Below are 12,787 nucleotides of genomic sequence, written 5' to 3' on the forward strand. Positions count from 1 at the left end.
TCAAAACTCTGTATCTGTTTAAAAAGTAAATAAATAACAACTCCCTCCATGATAATATAGTCCCGGTAAACTTTCCGTAAAAGCTCCTGCTTCCCTCTGGAAATCTCCCTCCATGATATGGTCCTGCGAGCGTAGCTAGGTCCCACGAGCGCAGCAGCTACAGGCTTACAGTTATCCAGCCTGCAGACATTGCAGTCAGATCCCCTTCCAGTCTATGCAGTTGTAATTGCATAGACTTCTAGGGCATATGCAGTCTAATGCCATGTTTCCCATTCCAGACTGCTGTTTAACCAGTCTGAGTTTGGGAAACGGACACTCCCTCTAAATTTTTTTTTTCTTTTTACAGCAGTCTGAGTTGGGAAATAGTGCGGACACTCTAAATTAGTGGTCTGGACATTTACACAGCAATCTGAGTAAAACAAACACTCGAGATTATTTATTTTTCTTTTTCGTTTTACAACTGGGGGGGGGCTGCAGTCCTGCAGTCCAATGGCATGAGCTGCAACTAGGGAGAAGTATTTTATAATCGTTCCTTAAAAAAGTAAATAATGATAATAGTAAAGAAATAATGAAAATATTTTCCATATAAAAGCAGCTATACCATGGAATGCCATACCTTGACAAATAACAAGGTTGGACATCTTGCAATTATTTAAGTGCTAATTGGATTATATACAAGTAGGAGGCAAACTCATAGAAGGCCTCAGATGAGGCCAAGGATTTTGAATAATTAACATTGAACACTGAGCATTGTGACTTCCAACAGTCTTCCTTATAGTGAGAGAAGAGCTGTGTGCAGCATCTGTCCTAATTGCAGAGCCTTGAGTAACAACATATCTTCTGGGTAATCACCTGCTCTCTGTTTTCTTTACCTTCTGCATGCATATTTGCATTAATGCTTGTAAATTCCTAGTATGTTGCATGCTTCACAAATATTATGCTTACATATTTCCCCCTTAATATCTTACTTGCTTATGACTTTAATATATCTTTTTTCTTTTCAGAGTATTTGTTGTAAGTATCTTTATCTATTTTATCCATCACAGTTCCTTACCTACAGATTATTCATTTGTTACAAAAAGAACTTGCAGGCTTTAAAGTTTTTTTTTTCAAATGAATGGATTGAAAGCACAAGCAGATGGGGGGGGGGGGTGGCAGTGACCGCTTTAGCTTCTGCTTGGTATGAGCAGGAGGACTACTGGAAATATACAAATGTTATAAATGATGGCCATAAGCAGCAGATATCATATTATTTACAATTTGGAGATAGGTCACTCACTTGTAGATTCCTACTGGTATTTAGGACAGGACAATATTTAGATGTGAACCATTCATCCCTCTTCTATTATCCTAAACTATAGAAACAGAAGCCTTATCCCTTCCTTGTATTTAAGATCGCCTTATTTCTTCCCTCATTTCCTTAATTCAGAAAGTACTGCTCAAGGCTAAAGGAACAGAACTGATGTGATTATCACAGCCCCAAATGAACAAGAAAATGTGAGATTACGCCACTTTTAAAATAATATCCTCCCCACCTCTGCTTCTTCACCAGTCTCTCTGCGTAGCATTATGGTTATAATAATAAGGATCAATTCTTTACACAGACTTCAGCTATTTCAGCCTTTGTGTATCAGAGTTCCTTTTAATTCTGAAAAAGTGCCTTTTCATCTCCAGAAATTAAGGTCTCACTAGCATTTGAATGGAGAAATGTTTCCTCTGAAGACAGAACTTCATTTCATTGATATAGTGAATCAAAAGATAATTGCTGAAGTGGGCTGTGAGCCACTTGAAGGTTTTGGGAGAAAAATTCTATTGTACACAGCTTTTACAAAAAAAAAAAAAGAACAGGTCTTATAACTGAGGGAATGAGTACTGTCTGTTTTCTCTCAGTGATTATTGAAGCTTACCATTCAGGCAACATAATGAAAAGGAATACTGCACACTGTAAATAAAATGACAACATTGCTTGTTAGCCAAGTCTACCTCATTCCATAGTGAAAGAACATATGATTATAATTTCTACATGAGTACAATGATTTATCTAATTTTAATTAACCTTACAGAAGAATACTTCTTTGAAAGAATGTTGCATGTTATGATCTCCCTGATGTATGCATTCAATCATCTTGAACTTGAATTTTATAATAAAAATATTTTATCTTCTTTTGAACCTTCTGAACCAATAGTCTAGGTGGACTTAAAAGTTTCTTCATGGAAAAGTCTCCATTTGGTATCTGTAACCAGAGTAAGGGGAATTTCTGAACTTCAGGCCTAGCTGTGTACCATACCATGTAGTGTCTTTCAGATAACATATTTCTATGAACATTCATTCACCACCACTTAACTCTAAAGTGGACTTAGTTGTTTCACCCCCTAACCTAAACTTTCCATCTACAAATTATCTTCTTTATGCAAGAAAATAAAAAAAAAAACTTACCCTAAACAGTATGAAGTAAGAACCAAATAAATCAGTAATACTTAACAATTTACTTATTTCACAAAAGGAAATAATAATCTGTAGCTAAACAATTTTTTTCAAAGTATCTGACCCACTGTATTCTTGTTTTGTTTGGGGGGGGGGACACTGTCAGGACTCTTTCTTCAACAGCTGATCCAAGATTTGATATATATTTTTTAAATGTTTCAGGTCAGAACATACACAAAAACATGGGCACATACACATTTTTCCAACATCACAAGCTACTAGAGTTCTGGTATAGAAGGGAGGCAGTCCTACTGCAGTAGTGATAACCTCCAACCATCCCAGTTTTTTGAATCTGGCCAAGGATGTAACATTTAATTATAACCTATTGATTCTAACCTGTAATGTAATTGTGGGTGCATGTTCATTGTTAGAGTTATTAATATTTGCAGTGTTACTTATTTACCATATGTTTACCCTTTCTAATTTCTCACTAAGAAATCTGAATGTGAGACAGATTAATGTTGTATTTGTATGGGGTACGGTCTAACAGATGTTTGTACAGCAACATTATGAGACTAAAGAGGGACAACCAGGGGGGGTTAAAAACCTGACTAGATAATGGGCTGGATTCATAAAAGTTACCACAAAGTGTACACTATGCATACACTTACCCCCGGATTCTCAAAAGCTTGCATGGAGCGCAAGATCAGTGCAGGAGCTTAAGCAGGCAATATGTCTGCCGTGCGATCCAGGAACAACCTGCAGGGGCATGCACGAGGGCTCCTGCACTAATCCTGCATGGACTAAGCCCTGGTATGCAAATCACTCCATTTGCAAGAGAAATATATGCAAATGAGGTGATTTTGCAATCCAGGAAGCTTGCATCAGTCCGTGCAGGACTAGTGCTATCTGTAGAAATGTACTGGGTTAGTAACCGAGTACATTTCTGCAAAATCCAAAATGGAGCTATGCTAGCTCCAAATGAAGGTTGCATATCATGTAGTAAGCATGCCAACGGCTAAGTATAAGGCCACTGGCATTGCAAACATAAAAAAAATATACAAAAAACAACTTTTTTTTTAGCCGATCTCGGCTGTTTAAGCGTAGGGCAGTGGCGCGCAAACGGCATCGGGGGAAAATAATAAAATAAAACTAAAATAAGCAGTTTAACTAAAATAACTATTCTGCCATGAAAGTGAATGGCAGGCAGAAGACAACCTGGCCAGTGAGCAGTGGTTGCTAAGGGGGGAGGCCCAGTGTGAGACATGTAACTATGCATTATCAGGCAATCCTATTCAAATGAGGGGAAGGATAGTGAATCCCAGTTTTCCCCAGCATGTGAGTCAGGTCCCAACAGTGTACGAGTATGACTAGCTGGGTGCAAGCCTAGGAGGAAGGTGACATCATGGGGGTGTGTTTCAGGCATACTGTAAGCGGATTGGAGTCTTGTGGCTCAGGTTTGATCCTAGCTTAGCACAGCTAAACTAGGGGGTGGGTCTACACTTGCTTAGCAATCTTTACAAAGCCTAAGTGGGTGTGAGTGCTACGCACCGGGTTTTACAGGAAGAAAAAGAGGTTAAACCAGGAAATAGCAGCAGTGTGCCCATTTGAGCACTCTGTTTGTGCGGCGTGCACACGGGCTTAAACAGGAAGGCAATGGGAAGGGAAAACAGCAGTAGGAAGGTAATCAAGGAGAACTAGCTTAGCTGGCAGGTAAAATGTATCAGAATCAGCCAATTACACAGGCAGCAGACCAGCCCAGCCCAGAACACTACTATAAGTTAAGCAAACACCTTCCCCTCTGGTTTTTCCCACACTCTACACCACCGGTGTATACAAGTGGGGAAATTGTAACAAACAAACCTACAAAATGAGAAGGGCTGCAGCAGGCAACATAGAACAACATGTGCAAGAGGCTGAGGGTGGTGAGGATGTGAATGCTGCTGATCAACCCACAGTGAGGAGACGGAGAAGAGTGTACAGACCCAGGATAACCTACCAGTGGCTACATGAGCTGGAAATAGTGAAGTGCTATAGGGTAGACAGAGACCTCCTAAAGCAAATTGTTGAGCTGTGCCGGCAACACCTGACACACCAAACTGATCGAGGGGAACCCATCCCATTGGATACCAAGGTATGTGTAGGCCTAGAAATGCTAACCTCAGGTACCTCCCAATGCTCAACTGGGGATATCATGAGGATCTCACAGGCATCAGCATCCAGAGTATTCCACCAGTTCTTGGATGCCATCTCAGCACATGTCAGTGAGCACATATATTTCCTCATCATCCATGAGGTGTTGAACAGTAATATGCATCTCTTCTACCAAATAGAGAATACCCTGAGGTAATGGGTGCTATAGACTGCATGCACATGTGCATCAAAGCACAACCCAGTGATCAGAGTAGGGCCTACATCAACCACAGGGGCATTGAACTCTATAGTTCTCTACAAAACGATGTCTACAGGACTGCAATCAGTTTCTCTCAACATTTAAACAGAGTAGGTTACACACAAAAAGCATTTGTTAAGCTTTCACTTACAGTGCTTTGTAATTAAGCAGGTCACCATATTGGTCAGCCATAGGGCTCTTTGTTTCTACTTGAGTGGTTGCCTCCTTCCCCTGTAACTGAAGTAAATTGACTCTTATATTGAGCTGTAATACTTACCTTATAGCTCTAGGACACCTTAGGAAACCTTGGAAATTGCAATAGCCTGACATTTGAACAAGTAACCCTTGTAAAAATTCCCAAAATTGTATACTGTTGGTCTGTCTTTCCTGCTAAACATAAGTGAAATTACAGTGCTGAGTGCAAGTAACATTAAAATTAAAGTAAAGCTAGGATAAAAGTCGGTATCCCTGTTGAATGATTCACTCACCAAAAAAACTGGATATAGTAAAAGCAAAAGTGAGGAACCAACCACCAAAAGTGCATACAAATGCAGTCCGAAGAATCAATGATGTTCTGGCTGAAGAAAATAGTCACAATCCGTTGTATAATCCAGGCAATTCTTTATTAAAATACAGGAGATAAGCGCTTTCGCGTGGTAAGTCCACGCTTCATCAGATATCATTGAAAAGTACATATTTCCTATTATTTAAATGCAAAAACGCGGGAAATTAATAATGCAATTTTATGTAATTAAAAACAGCTGTGTTCTTGCTGCTAGGCGCTCTGTAAATGCGCTCATTAATTAACGGAAATCTCCCCGCTGTTACAAGCAAGACATAGCAAGTAAGAAACAAAGTCATCTAAAAATCACATGACTTAGAATGTTTCACTATAGTTTCGTTAGTATAAAACACATCTATTTAAAGACTTAATAACAAAATATTACTAATTGAATATCCAACATTAAATATGCATCAGAAATTTCCTACACTTGATATGTCAATATAAATAAATAATAATAATAACAAAAGTCTCGCCAAACATTTGTTTGAACTTGGCCAGTATGGCGAGATTGATACTCATAAAAAATGTAAGAATCAGTACATCTTTTAATTAATAAGTATTACGAAGATGCAAAAAACACTATTAGTATATATCTAGTCTGCAACCTGTACTTCAGACATTATTGGAACGTGTATGAGAGCTTAAAAGGCTCTACACAAGTGGTTGAGAAAGATCAGTCTGAATGACACTGTTAAAAACCAAGTGTAAAGACTGGATAAAAATACTAACTCCTTCTTAGAAGTTCTTCATAATATTATTACTTCTATTTGTATATCCTTTGCCAAACTCTATATTTAAATCAGATAGACAAAGCTTTAACTACAAAATGTTAGCGCAAAAGATTTATAGATGCGCATGAGCAGCCTGATCCCAAAAAAGTGGTTCAGGCTGAATATCTTTAATAATGTTTGACAAAGATAGAATTAATTTCTGCCACCCACATCAGTTTTCTTGATGTGACCCTTAGTTTTACATCCGAGGGAGGTATTATTTCGTCTTTATACAGGAAACCTACGTGGCGCAATGCGCTACTGACTTTTGACAGCATGCACCCTAGGCATGTGTTCCAGGGTATAGTAAAGAGCCAGTTCCTTAGGATAAAGAATCTATGTAGCAATGAAATAGACCTCAATAAAGAAGCTCAACTATTAGAGAAATTGTTTCTTGATAGAGGCTATGAACCTAAAATGGTTAGGAAAATCAAACATGTTATCTTGGGACAAAGAATACTAGCAGAACCAGACAGCATGGAACTATATAATCAGGTTGTTCAGTATTGTAATAAAAAGAAATCATTTAATAACAACCAAGTTAGATATGTAATAACCTATACCAGTGATATTAAAAGAATACAAGAAGTCATTCAAAATAACTGGCATATATTAAGCATAGATACTACCACAAGGGATTTAGTTGGACTTTATCCATCTTTCTTATATAAAAATAGTAAAAATCTAAAAAGAATTTTATGTGGTGATATACATATCACCACTGATGGTGATAGAATGAGCCCTTATAATCCCGCGTCACACAGAAAAGGTACCTTTCCATGCTATAACTGCAGTAGATGCAATTATATTTCTAAAGAACAGATATTCAAACACCCAACCATGGATTTTGTTTTTACACCACATTTTTTTGCAAACTGCAACACTCGCAATCTTATATATCTTGCTACCTGTATTAAATGCCAGGCGTTCTATGTAGGATTAACAAAAAGGAAGCTCCAGGAGCGCATTTACAACCATCTGTATGACATTAGGAAATTAACATTGACAAATGCATTAGCGAAACATATCTTAGAATTTCAATTATACTCTTTTAATTTTAGAGTGCTACAAATAGTCCCTGACAACGGTAAGGAAGGCAACAAGGACAACAACTTGGCTATACAAGAATTAAATTGGATATTAAAATTGGGAGCACATTTGACACCAGGTATTAATAATGTTATATCCATAAAGCCCATTTTGTTATCTAGATAGACAGGATATTAACATAATTATATGTATATATAGCCCCCATTTAAGCTGAATTTATGGCCCAAATATAGTAGGTCTTTATATTAGGGCACATCTGTTATAGAAAAAATTCTTTAATGCTTTAATGTGTTAATACAGCTTATAATTTTTCATACTAGGTTTTAATAAAAACATTGCACATTTAGATATACATCTTTTATACAAGTTACATTAATAATTTTTAGCTTTCACATAATAAACTTTACAGTGAGAGGTGAACTTAATATATATAAGTCTTTATATTTATGCAAGCCACATCAACTCATCTAAAACTTGACGGCAGTTAGTTTTTAACGTCGGTTTTCTTGCATTTCGGCATTATCTCTAGGTTTTACTAGTCTAACTCCTTCGTATTATTTTTGCCTCTTGGCTTTGAGAATGTGTTGCAAAGAACAAATATATGTTCTCAGGGGAAATAATTCTATCTTTGTCAAACATTATTAAAGATATTCAGCCTGAACCACTTTTTTGGGATCAGGCTGCTCATGTGCATCTATAAATCTTTTAGCTAACATTTTGTAGTTAAAGCTTTGTCTATCTGATTTAAATATAGAGTTTGGCAAAGGATATACAAATAGAAGTAATAATATTATGAAGAACTTCTAAGAAGGAGTTAGTATTTTTATCCAGTCTTTACACTTGGTTTTTAACAGTGTCATTCAGACTGATCTTTCTCAACCACTTGTGTAGAGCCTTTTAAGCTCTCATACACGTTCCAATAATGTCTGAAGTACAGGTTGCAGACTAGATATATACTAATAGTGTTTTTTGCATCTTCGTAATACTTATTAATTAAAGGATGTATTGATTTTCACAATTTTTCATGAATATCAATCTCGCCACATTGGCCAAGTTTAAACAAATGTTTGGCGAGACTTTTATTATTATTATTATTTATTTATATTGACATATCAAGTGTAGGAAATTTCTGATGCATATTTAATGTTGGATATTCAATTAGTAATATTTTGTTATTAAGTCTTTAAATAGATGTGTTTTATACTAACGAAACTATAGTGAAACATTCTAAGTCATGTGATTTTTAGATGACTTTGTTTCTTACTTGCTATGTCTTGCTTGTAACAGCGGGGAGATTTCCGTTAATTAACGAGCGCATTTACAGAGCGCCTAGCAGCAAGAACACAGCTGTTTTTAATTACATAAAATTGCATTATTAATTTCCCGCGTTTTTGCATTTAAATAATAGGAAATATGTACTTTTCAATGATATCTGATGAAGCATGGACTTACCACGCAAAAGCGCTTATCTCCTGTATTTTAATAAAGAATTGCCTGGATTATACAATGGATTGCGACTATTTTCTTCAGCCAGAACATCATTGATTCTTCGGACTGCATTTGTATGCACTTTTGGTGGTTGGTTCCTCACTTTTGCTTTTACTATATCCAGTTTTTTTGGTGAGTGAATCATTCAACAGGGATACCGACTTTTATCCTAGCTTTGCTTTCTTTCCTGGTTGGTATACCCTGTACACTATGGAATCTGCTTTACATCCAGAACCGGAGTCGAGGGATACATCGTTACTGTGGAATGGACTTATACATACCATTACCAACCCTTTATTGTCTCTGGACTTATCGGATGATGTCCGTAATACACAGTCTCAAGAAAATGGTGAGAACCTTATAGACTTTTTTCCTTTGTTGAAATTGTTAGAGGACAATTTATACCAACTTCAACGATATGCCTGGCAGAGGCTTCATTTAGAAGCTTGTGTTCACTTTAAAATAGTCCCCAGGGGTATGAGGGTATTTTGTATGCCCACCTATGGGGACTCACATCCTGAATTACTGAAACGTTGGCAGGATCTAAATATAGAGTTGGGACTTAATTATGCGAGACTCATGTTAGACTATTTCCAACCCATAGAAATGGAATTAAGAGGTAAAACAGATTCATTATATCAACAACTATCTGAGCGTTTTACCTCTACCTTCTGTGTAGACAAAATTAATCATATGCTCACACAAGTCAACATGTTTAGTGAAAGGCTGAAAGCTACCAAACAGAAAAAGCTATTACGGGACTATAACGATTTTCAAAGGGGTCAAGTGTTTGTTTGGCCACGACATCAAGCTGCTCAATCAGCTCCAACTGAAGCAAGAACCAGCAATAATGTCAGGCCCTCCCAACTTAATATCACCAGCACTGTTCAACCATTACTCGAACTACCTTCATCCATGCCTCAAGCGGAAGCGATGACATCGAATACATCTAATAATTTGCCAATGGTTTCTGACTTTGCAGACACACCCCCACCTAATCAAGAAGCATTTATCAATAAAGCTTCATCTCATTCTACTGGAGCGATCCCCAAGAACACTTCTATTACATCTTCTACTTCGGGAGCTTTTTTACCGTACCTGAAAAAACAAACCACTTATTACAACAGAGGAAGGTCTCACAGCAGAGACTCACGCAAGAGGAAGAACTCGTTGGAACAGTTCCCGCAAAACAGAAGGAGAAGGAACTGACTCACCACCTTCTGTTTAATTATTCTAGTGTTCCTTTGGATCCATCCAGTATTAAGGTCCTGAATAAAGGCCTTAATTTTATACCAGCGATTAATGCAAAGTTAACAGATACTTTGATAGATTTGAGGCTGTTTTGTAGGAATCTCTGTTTGAAATTGCTTTTTAAAACTGATGAAGTAATTAATCAGGATACAACTTGCTATAGAGTTCACAGCACTTTCATACCTAACATGCCTCCACACATTGAGTGCTTTTTAAAGGCATGTGAACATCAATATTATACATTATTCAGCAAAATCATAAAGAAAGGCAGATATTATAATCTTAGTCCACTGGAAGTAAATAGTTTGAATAATCTCAAACAGGATTCTAGAATAGTAGTGAAACCGGCAGATAAGGGGGGGGGGTTGTCGTGCTAGATAGAGAAGAGTATCTTAAGGGCATGCATAGCATGCTGTTAGAAGCAGATACCTATGTACCCATAACCTATAAGGAAGTGCTACATATTGTCCATATGGTCAAGGATACCATATATGACCTAGTCATTTGTCGTCAAGTCAGCCAGGAGATTTATAATTACTTATATATAGAGTTCCCCACTATACCTACCATCAAAGGCATACCAAAAATTCATAAGGATACAACTCCCATCCCTTATAGACCTATTGTGTCAGGTGACAATTGGGTGACAGCCCACATATCCAAATTTGTGGAGGATCTATTGAGACCTGTAGTAAATCAGTACCCTACTATATTGAGGGACACTTATCACCTTTTAGACAATATAAAGGACATTACGTTGGATAACAGCAAACAACACATCTTTATCACTTTAGATGTAAGGAATCTGTTTACATCTATACCCAACACAGAAGGGGTGGAGAGTATTAGACAACTTTTGAGTAAAGAAACCACCTTCAGTAATGATAGAATTATTTTGGTATGCCAATTGTTAGAACTCATTTTGTACAACAATGTGTTCATGTTTGGTGATAGGCATTATTTACAAAAATGGGGGGTAGCCATGGGCACCCCCTGTGCAAATACCTACGCCAATTTGGTAGTTTTATGGTGGGAGAAGTCATTTCTCTTCACAGATGAGAGATTTAAGTATATAAAACTCTACAGACGTTTCGTAGACGATATTATAATTGTATGGGAAGGTTCTTTGCAATTGTTTGAAACTTTCCTAGGCCATTTGGAAACTACTAGCAGTTTCCTGAGATTTACCAAGGAAATTTCTGCCACCCACATCAGTTTTCTTGATGTGACCCTTAGTTTTACATCCGAGGGAGGTATTATTTCGTCTTTATACAGGAAACCTACGTGGCGCAATGCGCTACTGACTTTTGACAGCATGCACCCTAGGCATGTGTTCCAGGGTATAGTAAAGAGCCAGTTCCTTAGGATAAAGAATCTATGTAGCAATGAAATAGACCTCAATAAAGAAGCTCAACTATTAGAGAAATTGTTTCTTGATAGAGGCTATGAACCTAAAATGGTTAGGAAAATCAAACATGATATCTTGGGACAAAGAATACTAGCAGAACCAGACAGCATGGAACCATATAATCAGGTTGTTCAGTATTGTAATAAAAGAAATCATTTAATAACAACCAAGTTAGATATGTAATAACCTATACCAGTGATATTAAAAGAATACAAGAAGTCATTCAAAATAACTGGCATATATTAAGCATAGATACTACCACAAGGGATTTAGTTGGACTTTATCCATCTTTCTTATATAAAAATAGTAAAAATCTAAAAAGAATTTTATGTGGTGATATACATATCACCACTGATGGTGATAGAATGAGCCCTTATAATCCCGCGTCACACAGAAAAGGTACCTTTCCATGCTATAACTGCAGTAGATGCAATTATATTTCTAAAGAACAGATATTCAAACACCCAACCATGGATTTTGTTTTTACACCACATTTTTTTGCAAACTGCAACACTCGCAATCTTATATATCTTGCTACCTGTATTAAATGCCAGGCGTTCTATGTAGGATTAACAAAAAGGAAGCTCCAGGAGCGCATTTACAACCATCTGTATGACATTAGGAAATTAACAGAGACAAATGCGTTAGCGAAACATATCTTAGAATTTCCATTACACTCTTTTAATTTTAGAGTGCTACAAATAGTCCCTGACAACGGTAAGGAAGGCAACAAGGACAACAACTTGGCTATACAAGAATTAAATTGGATATTAAAATTGGGAGCACATTTGACACCAGGTATTAATAATGTTATATCCATAAAGCCCATTTTGTTATCTAGATAGACAGGATATTAACATAATTATATGTATATATAGCCCCCATTTAAGCTGAATTTATGGCCCAAATATATTAGGTCTTTATATTAGGGCACATCTGTTATAGAAAAAATTCTTTAATGCTTTAATGTGTTAATACAGCTTATAATTTTTCATACTAGGTTTTAATAAAAACATTGCACATTTAGATATACATCTTTTATACAAGTTACATTAATAATTTTTAGCTTTCACATAATAAACTTTACAGTGAGAGGTGAACTTAATATATATAAGTCTTTATATTTATGCAAGCCACATCAACTCATCTAAAACTTGACGGCAGTTAGTTTTTAACGTCGGTTTTCTTGCATTTCGGCATTATCTCTAGGTTTTACTAGTCTAACTCCTTCATATTATTTTTGCCTCTTGGCTTTGAGAATGTGTTGCAAAGAACAAATATATGTTCTCAGGGGAAATAATTCTATCTTTGTCAAACATTATTAAAGATATTCAGCCTGAACCACTTTTTTGGGATCAGGCTGCTCATGCGCATCTATAAATCTTTTGCGCTAACATTTTGTAGTTAAAGCTTTGTCTATCTGATTTAAATATAGAGT

Source organism: Protopterus annectens, chromosome 6.part0 (assembly GCF_019279795.1).
Source record: "Protopterus annectens isolate FY-2018-M chromosome 6.part0, PAN1.0, whole genome shotgun sequence".
Taxonomy (NCBI): Eukaryota; Metazoa; Chordata; order Ceratodontiformes; family Protopteridae; genus Protopterus; species Protopterus annectens.